The sequence below is a fragment of the Protopterus annectens genome, chromosome 1.part1 (genome assembly GCF_019279795.1).
Source record: "Protopterus annectens isolate FY-2018-M chromosome 1.part1, PAN1.0, whole genome shotgun sequence".
NCBI lineage: Eukaryota > Metazoa > Chordata > Ceratodontiformes > Protopteridae > Protopterus > Protopterus annectens.
In genome coordinates, this window is record NC_056726.1 from 1042940819 (window position 1) to 1042955886 (window position 15068).

Here is a 15068-nt window from a genome sequence, read left to right on the forward strand (position 1 = left end):
GTCCCCAGATCTATTATAATGAATACAGTGTTCATTGGGCTCCTAACAATGTGGCACTTACTGGGAATTGAGTGATTTGCAAAGGGGAATAATAATGCATTTTGTGTTGTCAAGCTTTTGGGCATGGTTTCCACACCACTCAGTTGTCTCAGTGAGGCCTTTCTGTGGGATGTGTGCATCACCTGTGGAGTCAATGATAGCTCCCAGCTTGCAGTCCTCTGTGAACTTGGTCAGCCATAGTTCTTCTGTGTTGGTCTGGACTCCAGAGAAGTAGATGTTGGACAGGACACTACCCGGTACTGATTCCTGTGGGACTCCACTTGTGACTACTTGCCAGTCTGACCTGGAGTTTACTACTGTCATACTTGTTTTTTCTGTGAACCAATTTGCAATATGAACAATGATATATGGGTTGATGCCTAGTTTGTGGGGTTTATCAATAATCCCTCACTGAGGGATGGTAACACAAGCTTTGGAAAGATTGATGTAGGCTGTATGCAGTGCCTTACTGTCATACACATCCATAGTGACTCAATCAAAGACATCAACGAGGTTGAGCAGGCATGATCTGCCATTCACAAAGCCAAACTGTGTGGTCCAGAGTTAGGAGATCACACATATCTTGGTCAATCAGGTCCCTGATGATGTGGTTCATACCTCTACATAATAGACTTGTCAGGCTAAGGGGTAAATAATGCCCAGGGTCTGTATATGCTACCCCTTTATGGAGAGGGATGACTGTAGCAGTGTGCCATGTTTGAGGGACAAAGCCTGAGGTGAGGCTGTGACTGACCAGGGCACACAGATTTGGTCCAAGGTCACTTTGTATGTCATGTAGAACACAGCCATGGATATGTTGGTGTCTCAAGCTGTATTTTTGCCTGTGGACAATTCAGGTATAACCTGACCTGCAATACTGCTGGGCGCCTGCCATTCATCTGCCATTGTGATTGTACGCTTGTGAGGGGAGAGAGGGGTAAAGCTGGAACTGAGTGTGTTGCCAAGACTGTGGCCAATATCTGTTGCCTCAGGATTGGTACTAGCATTGTTCAGTAACTCACAGCACTTGTGTTTAATGTGTGGAGGTTGTTGATGTAACTATTAAAGGCTTTTTTGATAGTCATCTGTGTCTGCTGCATGTCTGCCTTCATAGATGCCTGTAGGAGATTCCATGAGGGATCCCAAGTTGTGTTTGAGGCTAATAAGGGAGTTCAACAGTCATGGGACACCACCTTTCTCTGCAACAGTGTCTTCCTTCTGTTGTACACTTTAGTAACGGCAGGGAACCATCACATTGTCTCCCAGTGTTTGGAGGACAGTGTCTGTGATCTGTTGGCTATGGCTAGTACCATGCATTCATGTACCTGTTTGTACAGTGCATATGTGTATGATTTGACAGTCATGCAGCTGTTTCCCAGTGCCATGGGTGCCGTGAAGTCATCCAGCCCTGTTTTTATGGCTGCAAAGTCAGCTTTGGAGATGTTTTGAAAGGTGGTTACCTTTGTGGGAGGTATGGCTGACATGTCGAGTTCCATGTTGATTACAGCCTGTGTGGATCTCACCAGGTAGGGATTGATAACTGTATATGAGGAAAAGTCCCATTTGTAAGTAGTCAACACAGATCAAGGTTGTTGCATCTTCTACCGGGGATCAGCATGAGCTGGTCCAGGGCATTGGAAGTGATGAATCCCAGGACGTGTTGGGCCACTGTACTGGCACTTGGCTACTTTCCCCAGGTCATGGAGGGGTAGTTGAAGTCTCATACTATGTCAGTGTTGCGTTAGATCATCATAGATGACAGGATGTTGAGGAATGTGCATTGACAGTCTAGGGACATAAATGTGGACCCATAGCAGGCTATGGTCTGGATTGCACTATTACCCTAAGGCAGTAGTACTGGAAGTATCTCCAGTGCATTATGCTGGGATACTAGTCTGGAGGTGTTCCTATCCATAATGAATATGGAGACAACACCACCTGTGGAGGTGTGGTGTGGTCCATGTTTGGGGGCTGACAGCTGTGGAATGCACTGTAGCCTGATAATGCAGGGCTGCTATCTGCTGCCCTGAACCACTTCTCCATTACAGCAGAAGTGTTAATGTTCACCACTCCAATGTGTGCTTTGAGTGACTGAATCCTGACAGTTAGATGTCTACTGTTGAGCAGCATGACCCTCAGATTGCACACACGTCTAGCTGTTATGGTGGTAATTACATCAGGAACACTGCCTAATAAGGCAATATAGGGGTGGCAAGACCCTTAGCCAGTTCCTGGAAACCCAGTGCTGACAGATGTAGGACATTTGTGGCAAGTCATTGAGTTCTGTCAGTCATGTCATCCCAAGCAGAGAGATACTGGATCCCCTGAGAATTACACAAAACATGTAAGCCAATGTTGCAGTCAATCATATGTTGATAGAACTGCAGCATCATTCTGGGTGATGGTGGTATACTGTTCAGGGCTACTGTCACACCTGCCTGGACCACATAATCATAGAGTTCAGCCATGTCTCTTGTCATGTACTCCAGGTAGATACAGTGCAATGCTCGTAGTTGTGGAGTGCCATGCCTGACTGTGTCATGTGTTGGATGCTGGCATATGATATATATTTGGCTGTTACCTGCTCCATATTCAACTTAGTGAATGGAATATGTGTGTGCCTCAGTACTGAGTTGCCCATGATCACTATATTGTGCAAGGTGGTTAGCCTTATGAGCTTAGGTTGAGGGGCAAAATGTGTAGTTTAAATATGTGTCCCTTGTTATGTACCATGTCATGGTATCTGAGTGGGTGCCTGTCTTGCTGGTCTGTGCTGTCTGGGTAAATGTTCATTGAGTGCCTCTGTGAAGGTGAGTGTGTGGCTTTTCACTGCATGTCATGGCTGTCAAAGGGAGTATCATAGTGAGCTATGTGTTCCACATGGTGTGATGCAGGTTTGATCTTATCCTCTTGACCTGCTAGTCCAGTCTTTGCTGGAGAGTGCATATGTCCACATTGGGTGATATACAGGTAACTCTCACAGGTCTGAGTGTTTGGAGTTTAGAGGGGAGGGTTGTCTGTGTATATGAGGCAGCTGCAACAGTGCCTCAGAATGGACAAGTGCACCAGGTTAATGGGTGAAAGCACAGAATACTGCCCTTCAATCATGCTAGGAGGGGTAGGCATAACTAGTAAGTACTGGGGCTACTTCTGTGATGAACAAGTACTGCTGATGGCTCCCATGTGTGCCACACTTATTGATACAATAACCTGGCGAAGTGCCAAGCCATAATGCTATTTGAAGTGCAAGACAGAAAGAACTAGCATGATGTAAGGGTGGAACTAAAGGCAGACTTTCTGCCACCTGCTATACTTTACCTCAGCTGTGCAGTTATCAGCAGCTTTGGCCAGGTGAAAGTTCAGTAAGCTCTGCAGTGCATGCAGTAACTGTGTAACTCTATAGTACCAGCACCTATATATACATACCCATAACCTTACAAACTTCAACCCTACTACCTTCTCTAACACCCTCAAACAAACTAATTGGAACACTCTAAAAACACTCCCTCTTGATAACACCGTTGATTATTTCAATTCCACCTTCCTAAATATACTTAATACTCAAGCTCCTCCATGAGCTATAAGAGTCAAACCTAACCCCGCACCATGGCTAACCAAGGAAACCAAAATACTTATGCAACAACGAGATAAATGCTGGAAACTTTCTCAGCAGAATAAACATCCTGAAACCCTCCTTAAATACAAGCAACTTCGTAACCTCACCAAAAGACATATAATCAAGGATAAACAATCCCACTATCTGAAACTCCAAACCAACCACTCCAAAAACCCCAAACAATTCTGGAACTCCATCAATTCACTCCACCCAGACACCAAAACCAACCCCTTCCCTGATACTACTAAAACCGATCCAGAAATTGCCACTCTTTTTAACTCCTTCTTTATAACTCTATAGCTGAACTAAGTCCTTCCCAAATACCCTACCCACATAAATTAGTCACTGTACCCCAGCCTCTCAACCCAACCCCCCTACCTTTGAACTTAAACCTATTTCTACCTTCTACATTAAGAAACTCCTCAGCAAGCTAAAACCATGCTCTAATGCCCCAAATAATATTCCCTCAAAATTCCTAAAAATTACTGCAGATGGCATCACCCTCCCCATTAGTATTTTAATCAACAGATCCTTACAAGAATCTTATGTCCCCAAGCTTTGGCATGCTGCCTTTATACATCCCCTCAACAAGGGCGGTAAAAATAATAATACCTTTAACTTTCGACCCATAGCCATCCTCTCCCCAATATCAAAAATATTGGAAAAATGCATTCACACTCAACTAATGCCCTTCCTAACCACAAACTATCTAATCTCTCAAACTCAACATGGCTTCTGCCCTAGCCACAGCACTATTTCTGCTCTTCTCTCATTCTTAGATATAGTCAACCAAGCCCACGACTCTGGAAAAGTCGTCTCTACTGTGTTATTAGACCTCTCCAAGGCCTTTGACACTATCTCCCATACCCATTTTCTTATCCACCTTGCTAATCTAAACCTTTCTCACAATTCCCTATCCTGGTTTTCAAGTTACTTATCTGATAGATCTCAATCTGTAAAAAAGAAGAGAGGCACCTCAGACTTCCTTCCCACTCCTACTGGAGTTCCCCAAGGATCTATTCTTGGCCCAATGCTGCTTAACATCTTTGTCAATGATTTCCACTCGTCTATGCCAAACACTAAAATAGTACAATATGCTGATGACTCCACTTTAATCTGCTATGCCACCAACCTCCCAGAACTTCAATCATATACACAAACCACCTTCTCTGCTACTGAGAACTGAATGTTGCATAACCATCTATTTCTAAATGCTAACAAATCCAAAATACTACTCTTCACTCCCTCACAATCCTCCCCACATGACAAAAATTATTTCCAAATTAGAATTCACAACATTTCTACTATAGAAATCATTCCCTATGCCAAACTACTTGGGGTCACAATAGATGAACACCTAAAATGTGACACACATCAACTAAACATCAAGAAAACACATCAAAAACTCGGCCTACTATACAGAAACATCCAGTATCTCACTCCTTCTACTAGACAAACCCTTGCTACTACCTACATTCTCCCTTCTCTGTTGTATGGTGCATCTATTCTAACTAACCTATCTGCCTCCACCTCTTCCAAAATGTAAAGTCGTTACAATAAAATCTCCAAATTTGCCATAAAAGCCAAATATTCCACCCACCATTGCTCTGCCCTTCACTTACTTAACTGGCTAGAATTTCCTAACCATCTCAACTACCTCCAACTCACTACTGTCCATAGGCTATTATTTAACCCTACTATATGCCCTGCTCTTTCCAACATCCTACAACCATACACCCCTAACAGGCCACTTAGATCTTCCCACCTAAACTTTATCACAGTCTACAAACCAATCAGGCCTTCCGGATGGCACCTCCTTTGCTTCTCTTATCTTAAAAATGGAACTCTCTCCCTCTTTCTCTACGAACTATTGAAAACACTGACAACTTCAAATCACATTTTCATTCCTACTATTTCTGTAACTGGACTTGCAATTGCACCTTACTCACCTAGCCTTCTTCTCTCCTCATTCTAAATCATGTTTCCCTACTTCCCCTTTGCCTACTACCTAATTCCTGTAGAAATGACTCACTCCCCCACTTTATCTCATGCACATTTTGTATATATTGTATATCGTTTACTCTCCATGTCCTCCTTTCCTTATCTGCATTTTGAAGGGTACTTTAATCTGAATATTCAATGTTTACTACATAATTTGGTACTTTTCCAATGTACCAGTTCATGTCTGAATCTTGAATGCTAACTTTAATTTGAACATTTAATGTCTACTATGTAATGTGGAGCTGTACCAATTTTCCAATTCTTGTCTTTGATTTTATAATGTAGCTACACCTTTTATAATAACTGTATTTTGCTTATCTTTTGTATCTGCATTCTGAATTGTAACTTTAATCTAAAAATCTAATATTTACTATGTAATGTTGGAGCTTTTCTCCCAGGGCCTCCACTGAAAATGGGCCGCTGAGCCCAGTGGACCCCCCCCCCGGTCATCAAACTGAAATAAATAAATAAACAAATAAATATAGTAGACATAACTAGATAGGCAGGAATTCTAATCCCAATACTGGCAAGTGAGTGTGTGTTTGTGTGTGTGATTGTGTGTGTGTGTGTGTGTGTGTGTGTGTGTGTGTGTGTGTGTGTGTGTGTGTGTGTGTGTGTGTGTGTGTGTGTGTGTGTCTGAGTGTGTGTGTGCGTGTGTGTGTGTGAATCATATACTGTCTGGCTTATACCATTTTTGACTTGTGTACTATCCTTCACACTTCACCTTGCCCCAATCTAGTGGTCCTGTTGATGTCATCCACCTTAGCAGTACCTTTGGACTAGGTGAAACTGTATAAGCTCTGTGGCATGTCTGATAACTGTGTAGCACTATAGTAGAAGTAACTAGCTAGGCAGGAGTTGTAATAGGTTCATAGGTTCATAGGTACGTACTAGGCTATCAGCCCTGGGGCCTCTACAAGCCCAGCCAAAAAGGTACCCTTGCTTTTGCCACCCACGAATATTATTTTCCTGTGCCACTGTTGAGCAGAGCCACAGAGGTGATCCCCAGGGTGAATTTCCTACTTCCCATCCAATCATCAAAATTTTTCTTGAAGAGTGCTAATGAGGAGCTTTGTTTGATATAGATAGGTAGTTTATTCCAGAGTATGGGAAGTCTGTGGGACAGGAATCTATCCCTCCGGCATATTCTGTTTATTGTGGTGACAAGGTTTAGGTCCCGAGAGCATGTACCTAAGAGGGATTGGGATTTCTTTAAGTGGAGCATGTCCAACAGCTCTGGGTTTGACATAGCTTTGTATGTTAGGCAGAGATCACCTCTGAGTTGGCGATATGCGATGGAGTAAAGCTGGAGTTTTTTGAGATGGTCTGTGTAAGGCATCTGTTTGAGGCCAGTAATCCTCTTTGTGTGGTATTTCTGTGGCCTTTTCAGTTGTTGTAGATGTTTTGTGAGGTACATACTAAAAGGGGCATTGTACTCTATAATGGATCTAATGAGTGATGAGTAGAGGGGAACAATGACCTCTTTTTTTCTGGATAAGAAACCTTTTGTGATGAAGTGTGCCACGTAGAAGGATTTACTGACTACTGTGGCGATGTGATTATCAAAGGAGTGACTACTGTCCACCTATGTCCCAAGGTCTCTTATCACACTTTCAGTGTTAAGTATACTACCACCTATGTTGTAGTTCATGTGTACAGAGTTTTTACCAAAGGGGATGACAATGCACTTTTTGGCATTGAGCTTGAGGCCATGGCTTTGACACCAGGCATCTGTCTCAGTGAGGCCCTTTTGTAGGATGTCCACATCGTTAGGAGTTTCAATTATGGCTCCTAGTTTGCAGTCATCTGCAAACTTCGTTAGCCAAAGACCTTCTGTGTTAGCCTGTACTTCAGAGAAGTAGATACCAAACAGGAGAGGACCTAGGACTGAACCCTGTGGTACTCCACTTGTCACTGGTCTGAAGTCGGATTTGGAGTCTGCTACTTTCACAGTGTGGGTTCTGTCAGTGAGCCAGTTGGCAACCCATCTTGTGACATAGGGATTTATACCTAGTTTAGTGGGTTTATCTATAATTTTAGAGGGGAGTATGGTGTCGAAAGCCTTGGCAAGATCTAGATAGGCTGTGTGAACCACCTTACCCTTGTCTACAGCTCTGGTGACTGCTTCAAAGAAGTCTATCAGGCTTAGGAGACATGATCTGCCTTTTACAAACCCGAACAGGGTGGGGTCCAGAGTTTGGAGATTATCAATGTCTTTGTTTATAAGTTCCATGATGATACATTCCATGGCCTTGCAGACCAGGCTTGTCAGGCTAATGAGGCATTAGTTCCCAGGGTCTGTGGTGGCTTCCCCCTTGTGGAGTGGGATAACCATTGCTGCGCACCATTCAGCAGGCACAAAGCCTGAGGTGAGGCTATGATTGAACATGGTACTTAGGTGGGATATCAGTTCATTCTGTAGTTCATGTAGAACACAGCCTGGGATGTTGTCTGGTCCCATGGATGCTGTGTTCTTGGCTTTGGAGAGTGTGGTTTTTACCTGTGAAGCCGTGATTACAGGAACTTTGCATTCTTCCGGTATAGACATGGGCTGTTTAAGGGGTGAGAGGGGGGTAAAGTTAGCACTGAACGTATCTGCCAGGATGTTGGCAATATCAGTTGGGTCTGCATATTTAGTGCCATTGTGCTGTAACTTAGAGCAGATCTGATTGTTGCCATTGAGATTCTTGACATAGCTATAGAATGCTTTGTGGTTGTCTATAGAATCAGTGGTGATTTTGTTTTCATAACTAGCTTTGGAGGATTTTATCAGGGATCGCAACTTCTTACTGAGGCTGACCAGGTAGCTCCTCCACTCGTGGGATTTTACTCTCTTTTGCAACAGTTTCTTCCTTCTGTTGTACAGTTTGTTTATGGCAGTGGACCACCAGATTGGCTTCCTTTTTTAGAGGATAGCGTCTTGGTTCTGTTTGGGATAGCATGATCCATGCACTCATGTAAGTGCTTATAATGTGCAATTGTGTAGGAATCAGTAGTCGTAACTGTATTGTCCATCTGCATGGGTGTCATGAAGTTCACCACTTCTGTGTTAAGAAGCATGAAGTTGGCTTTGGAGACATTTTTTACCATGGTTTCCTTAATGTGGGTTTGGGCAGGATGTGGATATCAAGGGTAATTAGCTTATAGTCGGATCGGACCAATGAGGCATTGACTTCAGGTGTGGAACACCGGTCACTCATGTTGGTAATGTCTAGATCTAGGATATTGTTGCCCCTGGTGGGGGTTTGGATAAGTTGATCCAGGGCACTGGAGTTTATGAATTCCAGAAAGCGTTGAGCGAAGGAGTTGGTACATGAGTGGTTTTCCCAGTTAATGGTGGGTATTTGAAATTGCCCATTATTAGGGTGTTTGGTTGAACCCTAATATTTTCCAGTACATCATGAAAAGAGGAGTGGGATTCCTGAGGCATGGTGGGTGATCTGTAGCAAGCCACTACTGTTAACTGTGTGTTTATGTGAGAATCATGTAGTGTGTAGGTTATACCATTTTTGACCTGTGTACTACCCTTCACACTTCCCCTTGCCCCCATCTAGTAGTCCTGTTGATGTCATCTACCTTAGAAGTATATTTGGAATAGGGAAAAATGTATAAGCTCTGTGGCACGTCTGATAACTGCATAGCACTATAGTAAAAATATCTAGATAGACAGAAGTTCTAATCTCCCTACTGGCAACTGTTTGGATGTGTGTGTGTTTGTGTGAGAATCATGTAGAGTGTGGGTTACAATATTTTGACCTGTGTACTACCCTTTACACTTCCCCTCACTCTAATTTAGTAGTCCTGTTGATGTCATCCACCTTAGAAGTTCCTTTGGAGGAAGTGAAAATGTATAAGCTCTGTGGTACATCTGACAACTGCATAGCACTGTAGTAGAAATAACTAGATAGGCAGGAGTTCTAATCTCCATACTGTCAACTGTGCGTGTGTGATGATCATATCTTGTGTGGCTTATACCATCTTGATCTGTGTACCATACACAGCTGGTGACCCCCTCCCATTGCCATTACTTTATATAGTGTGGTAACAGCATCTGCCTCTCATGCAGCAAGTTAAACCATTGTACAGTCCTCTGTACAGATGTGTCTAGAATATCCAGATGTTTGGAACCTATACATGGTTAGAAGTGGTCTGTGTGCCTTAACAATGCCCATTTTAATGATATTGTAGCCAAATAGACCACAGTGAGTGCACTGACACATATGGAAACATGAGGTATCATAACTGATTGAAACATCATGCTGATACAATGTCTTCCACCCTTACAGGTGGCCAGCCTTGCCAGTGCAATTCATGAGTCCAGATGATTGGTTTTACAAGTGAACTGTTCATGTTATGGGTCACATTAAAGGCTGAAAGAGGTGTGGACTGACATATTGTGGCCCTAATTTGTATGTAACAGGAACACCTTACATCTTAACAGGGGTGTGTACACAATTTATATACACTGTATACCACTAATGTATCACACATGTCCCTACCTTAGGCTGTTTGTTCAGCCCATTTTGCTGGCCTCTGTCTGAACATCTTGGCACTGACAAGTTGCGAGGTATGCTACAGGAATGTTGAACTCATGTCAGATAAGCCCCAGTGGTGACCACTGTGATGCAATGCAGTTAACCCCACCACAAGTGAACATGCACATAAAGCAATATAGCTATTACATAAAGCAATATAGCTATCACTGATAATTGTGTGCATGGTAAAGTGCATGCCCTTCACATGCCTGCAGTATTGCCAGGCAACAACAGAACAATGTCATACTCACCAGCATCAGGTTGCTGTCCCATATGCAGACAAGAGCATCCTAGTTATGAGAGGGAGATGTTGTCAGCAGAATCACATGTGGCCGTGGTACAGGATAGATGCAGCATGTCTGCACATTTACACTACTAACCCCAATAATACACAATGTTCTGCCCTCACCATAGATGTGCACCTCTGTGCATTAGAAAACTCCATCCACAACTGCAATCAGACCTGACACATGGATGTAGATACAATACATATACATGTATGTCTGATACATTAGTGTACTAATCCCCACTGGGCACTTACATGCATGCTCCTTGTCTATTGTGTGGGTGCCACCCACCTCCAGAATATTGGCCTCTGTACTCAGGTGTTGTACTGGGGTGTGTGCCCCAAGGTTGGTGGGGGTTCATATGCTACACAACTTGGTTGGGAGATGGATGACAAAGAGAAATGTGAAGTCATTTGTATTATGTGGTCATGACTGTACCCAAGGGTGACAGAGTGGTCATTGCAGCAGGTGTCAATGAGCATGTTGGTTAAGGGAACATAGGGTCTGTGGAAGTGATGGGTATGCATAGTGTTTGAAGGAATGCAGATGGTAAGGTGGTACTGGGGTTTGCAAAACAGATGGACATGGCCATGGTGAATATGTACTATAAAACGAGGGAGGAGCACAGGATGAGTTACAAGACTGTAGTAAGATGCACACAGGTGGATTATATCCAATGAAGGAGGGCCGGTTTGAAGGAGCTTGGAGACTATAAACTGGTGAATGAGAAAGTGTATTTAGGCAGCATAGAAAGTTGGTCTGCAGGATGATGTTGGTGATCAAGAAGAGGGGGAGTGTGAGTTCAGCAGCAAGGATTACATGGTGTGAATTGGAAAAGGGTGATCGCGAGGTGGCGTTCAAAGAAGAATTAAGACAGACACTGGGTGTTACTGTCAATTTACCAAATATTTGGTGAAGTACAGCAGAGCTACTAAGGGAGATGGCGAGAAAAGTGCTTGGTGTGACATGTGGATGGAGGAAGTAGTACAAGGAGACCTGGTGCTGGACTGAGGAAATACAAGACAGTATACAGAGAAAGAGGATAGGGAAGAGTGGGACTGTCAGACAGATGAGGAAAGTAGACAGGAGTGTGAGGAGAGTGCATGGCAAAGAGAGACGTGGCAAAAGCTAAGGATGAGGCATATGAAGATTTGTATAACAGTTTGTGAATTACGGGATGGTTGTATTTCTCTTTGCCATATTCAGTCATTTTAGTTGCTTTGCTAAGTGGTTATTGTATGTCTGACCATTGTGTATGGCCTATCATGATGTTGTAGCAGTGTACTGTTCACTTAATTTTTTGGACTGTGGGGGGCAGATGTGAGTGTCATGGGCCCTTTTGTATCCAACTGTGCATGTTGCCCCAGTTATGTGTGGTCTATTGTACATTGTGTGTTTATGTTTGTATATATATATATATATATATATATATGTATATATATATATATTGTATCATTACATTAGTACTTTTAACAGTACTTTTCCAATTAAAAGTATATTGCAGATTGTAGTACTAGAACCATACACCCCTGCATGCAATGCTGGGACTCTGAGTGCTGACTATCTTTTTCTTGGTGTTTGAGCTGTATGTTTTTATGTATCTCCTATTGGATATTGATCTGATATTATGATATTAACTGTAGACCACTATGTTTTGTGGACATGTCATTGAGAACTGCTGTCATGTAGTAATGGCATAACTTTCAGTTTCAGACTTCTATCTTTCAAAACATTCATCCTAATGCATAACCTGCTTTCTATCTACTTTCTGTCTGTCTTCTGTACAGATTTGAAGATGTCAGATATTGCTAGGGCCATACCTCTATGCAGGTGCCCACATAGTATTGTGCTGTGGTCCTGGACACTGCTGCTAGTTCCAACATATGGGACATTCCTAAATGTGGGCCTTACCCATTTTCCTTGCCTGTATGAGGGACATTACAGAGGTGGTGGGCTACAGATTCACATACAGTAGTTGACAATACGTCACAGGACAGGACATGTGGAGACAGCCAAACAACATGGGGGACATATCCTTAGATTTGTGAACAGATTCTATGTCATCAGTGCTGTAATACACATGGTAGATTGATAGATTGACAGGGTTTGTGTGGACATGCATTTAGTGAGTGACTTCACAACTGACAGTGATATGTCTCTGACATACCTCTCCACTGGCACGCTATCCACAGACTGGCCACATGTCTGCCTGTCATGTATTGTGTGTTCACCAGACCGTTGGTGTCCTTGGTAAATCAGTTGTGGACTCTGGGGAATGCAGTCAGTAAATACTCACATCTATTCGTATTACTGACATCATATTCCTCATAAAGAATGTTACAACAAACCCAGTAACATCTGCAAGTGTCTCAATGTATAACAGCAATATGTCCAATCTACCCCTGTGTTTGTGTCTCTGTCCGCAAATGATGTCAGGCTATGTCCAGATGTCAATGAGGCTCAGATGTATTTATTATCAATATTTCTTGCCTTCATTCCTGCTACCATCCCCGTGATGTAGTAGAGCTACAGACATGTCAAGAAAGAGGCCATAGATATGAGTCTTGAGCCTGTATATTCTGAGGTGAACTGTACATGTGAGAGGTCTGTGTATATCTAGCCATTGTTAACAGACTGTCATGGTTGTGTACACATGTCATATGTACATGCTATTTGGGCTGTGTATGGAAGGGGTGGATGTAAGTGTTATGGCTCCTTCTTTATCTGATTGTGCATGCTGCTCCAGTTTCTGCTGATCTATTGGCTGTATGTGTTTGTAGAGGCAGATGGAGACATGTCCTGTACCAAGGTCAGGATTCAGACATCACTGAGAATTGGGACTGTATATGTAGGGATAGTGTGTGAGTGGCAAACAATGATGTATTTGTTCACACAGTCCATATACTTTACTGTTCACTTGACTTACCGGTATGTGACTGTGACTGTGGTGATGTTGGTTGTGGGTATGCACTTTTACACTGATTTCTGTCAGCGCTGTTACATCCTTGCTGTGCCTGATATATTTGCAAATATATGTGTAATTACCCATAGCAGATTCCCTAATTCAGTTACGTGTGATATTTCACTAAATATGTTACAGCACACAGGAGGGTGTTACTACTGCAACTGTGTTAGCTTATCTATGCCAGTACTTTAGATGCATCCCCATTTTCATGGCTTCCACCCACCACTTTGTCAGCCTTGGTCCATATTCATAGCGGTAAGGGGTTCGGAGCATACCTGTCAACTGGCTGGATTGTTTCAGGATGTCCAGGTTTATTGCTCATATTTCTGGTCTGTTTTACAGATTATTCCCATTTCACTGGTAAATCAATGTGATGATATGATTGTTGTCAGAAAATGAGGACATACATTTCATTTACCTACCTCATATCCAAAATAATATGTATGCTGAAACAAACTGTGTCACTCTGTCAAGAAGAGTACAGGGGGACAATGACCTCTTCCTTCATGGATGCTAACGCGTTAGTACTGAGATGTGCCACATAGAAGGACTTTATGACCGCAATGGCAATGTGGTGGTCAAAAGAGACATTGCTGTCAACCTGTGTACCCATATCTCCTATAATGCCTTCTTTGTTCAGGGGACTACCATCAATGTGGTAATTCATGGGAACAGGATTTCCCCCAAAGGGGATGACAACAAATTTTCTGATATTGAACTTAAGGCCATGGCTCTGACACCAGTCATTGGTCTCAGTGAGGCCTTTCAGTAGGATGCCAAAATCACTTGGGTAGTTAATAATAGCTTCCAACTTGCAATTGTCAGCAACCATTGGCAGCCAGAGTCCCTTCATGTCGGCATGGACTTCAGAGAAGTTGATAAAACATGAGGGGAGGAGGTTGGCATAATGGTTAAAGTGTTTATCTTACAGACACAAGGTGCAGGGTTCAATTCCCATATGGGGTAATTGGCTAGGCTTAAAAAAGGGCCCACAAGGGCAGTTAGCCTAGTACTGATCTATGAATCTACTGATCTACGAATCTATGAATCTATGAGAGGACACAGGACAGAACCCTATTAGACTACAATTATCACTGTTCAGCAGTCTGACTTGGAGTCAGCTAGTTCCACACTGTGATTCTTATCTGTGACCCATTTTGCAACCCATCTAGTGATATAGGGGTTGACACCAAGCTTACTGAGTTTTTGCATGATGCCTGAGTGGCGAATTTTATCAAAGGCTTTGGCCAGATCAAGGTAGACTGTATGTGCCACCTTGCCTTAATTCACAGCTCAGGTGACTGACTCTAAGAGGTTGACCAGGTTGATTGAGCAGGTATGACCTACCCTTCACAAAAGTAAACTGTGTGGGATCCTGAGTCTGTGGATTCCCATATCCCTGTTTATTAGGTGCACAGTGATGCATTCCATAGCTTTGCATAACAGACTTATCAGGCAGTTGGGGCAGTAGTTCCCAGGGTGTGTAGTCACACCTTGTTTGTGGTGAGGGGTGACTGTAGCAGTGCACAATTCAGTAGGGACAAAGCCTGAGGTGAGGCTGTGCTTGTACAGGGCACACAGGTGAGGTGCAGGTCATTCTGTAGTTCATGTAGAACACAGCCAGG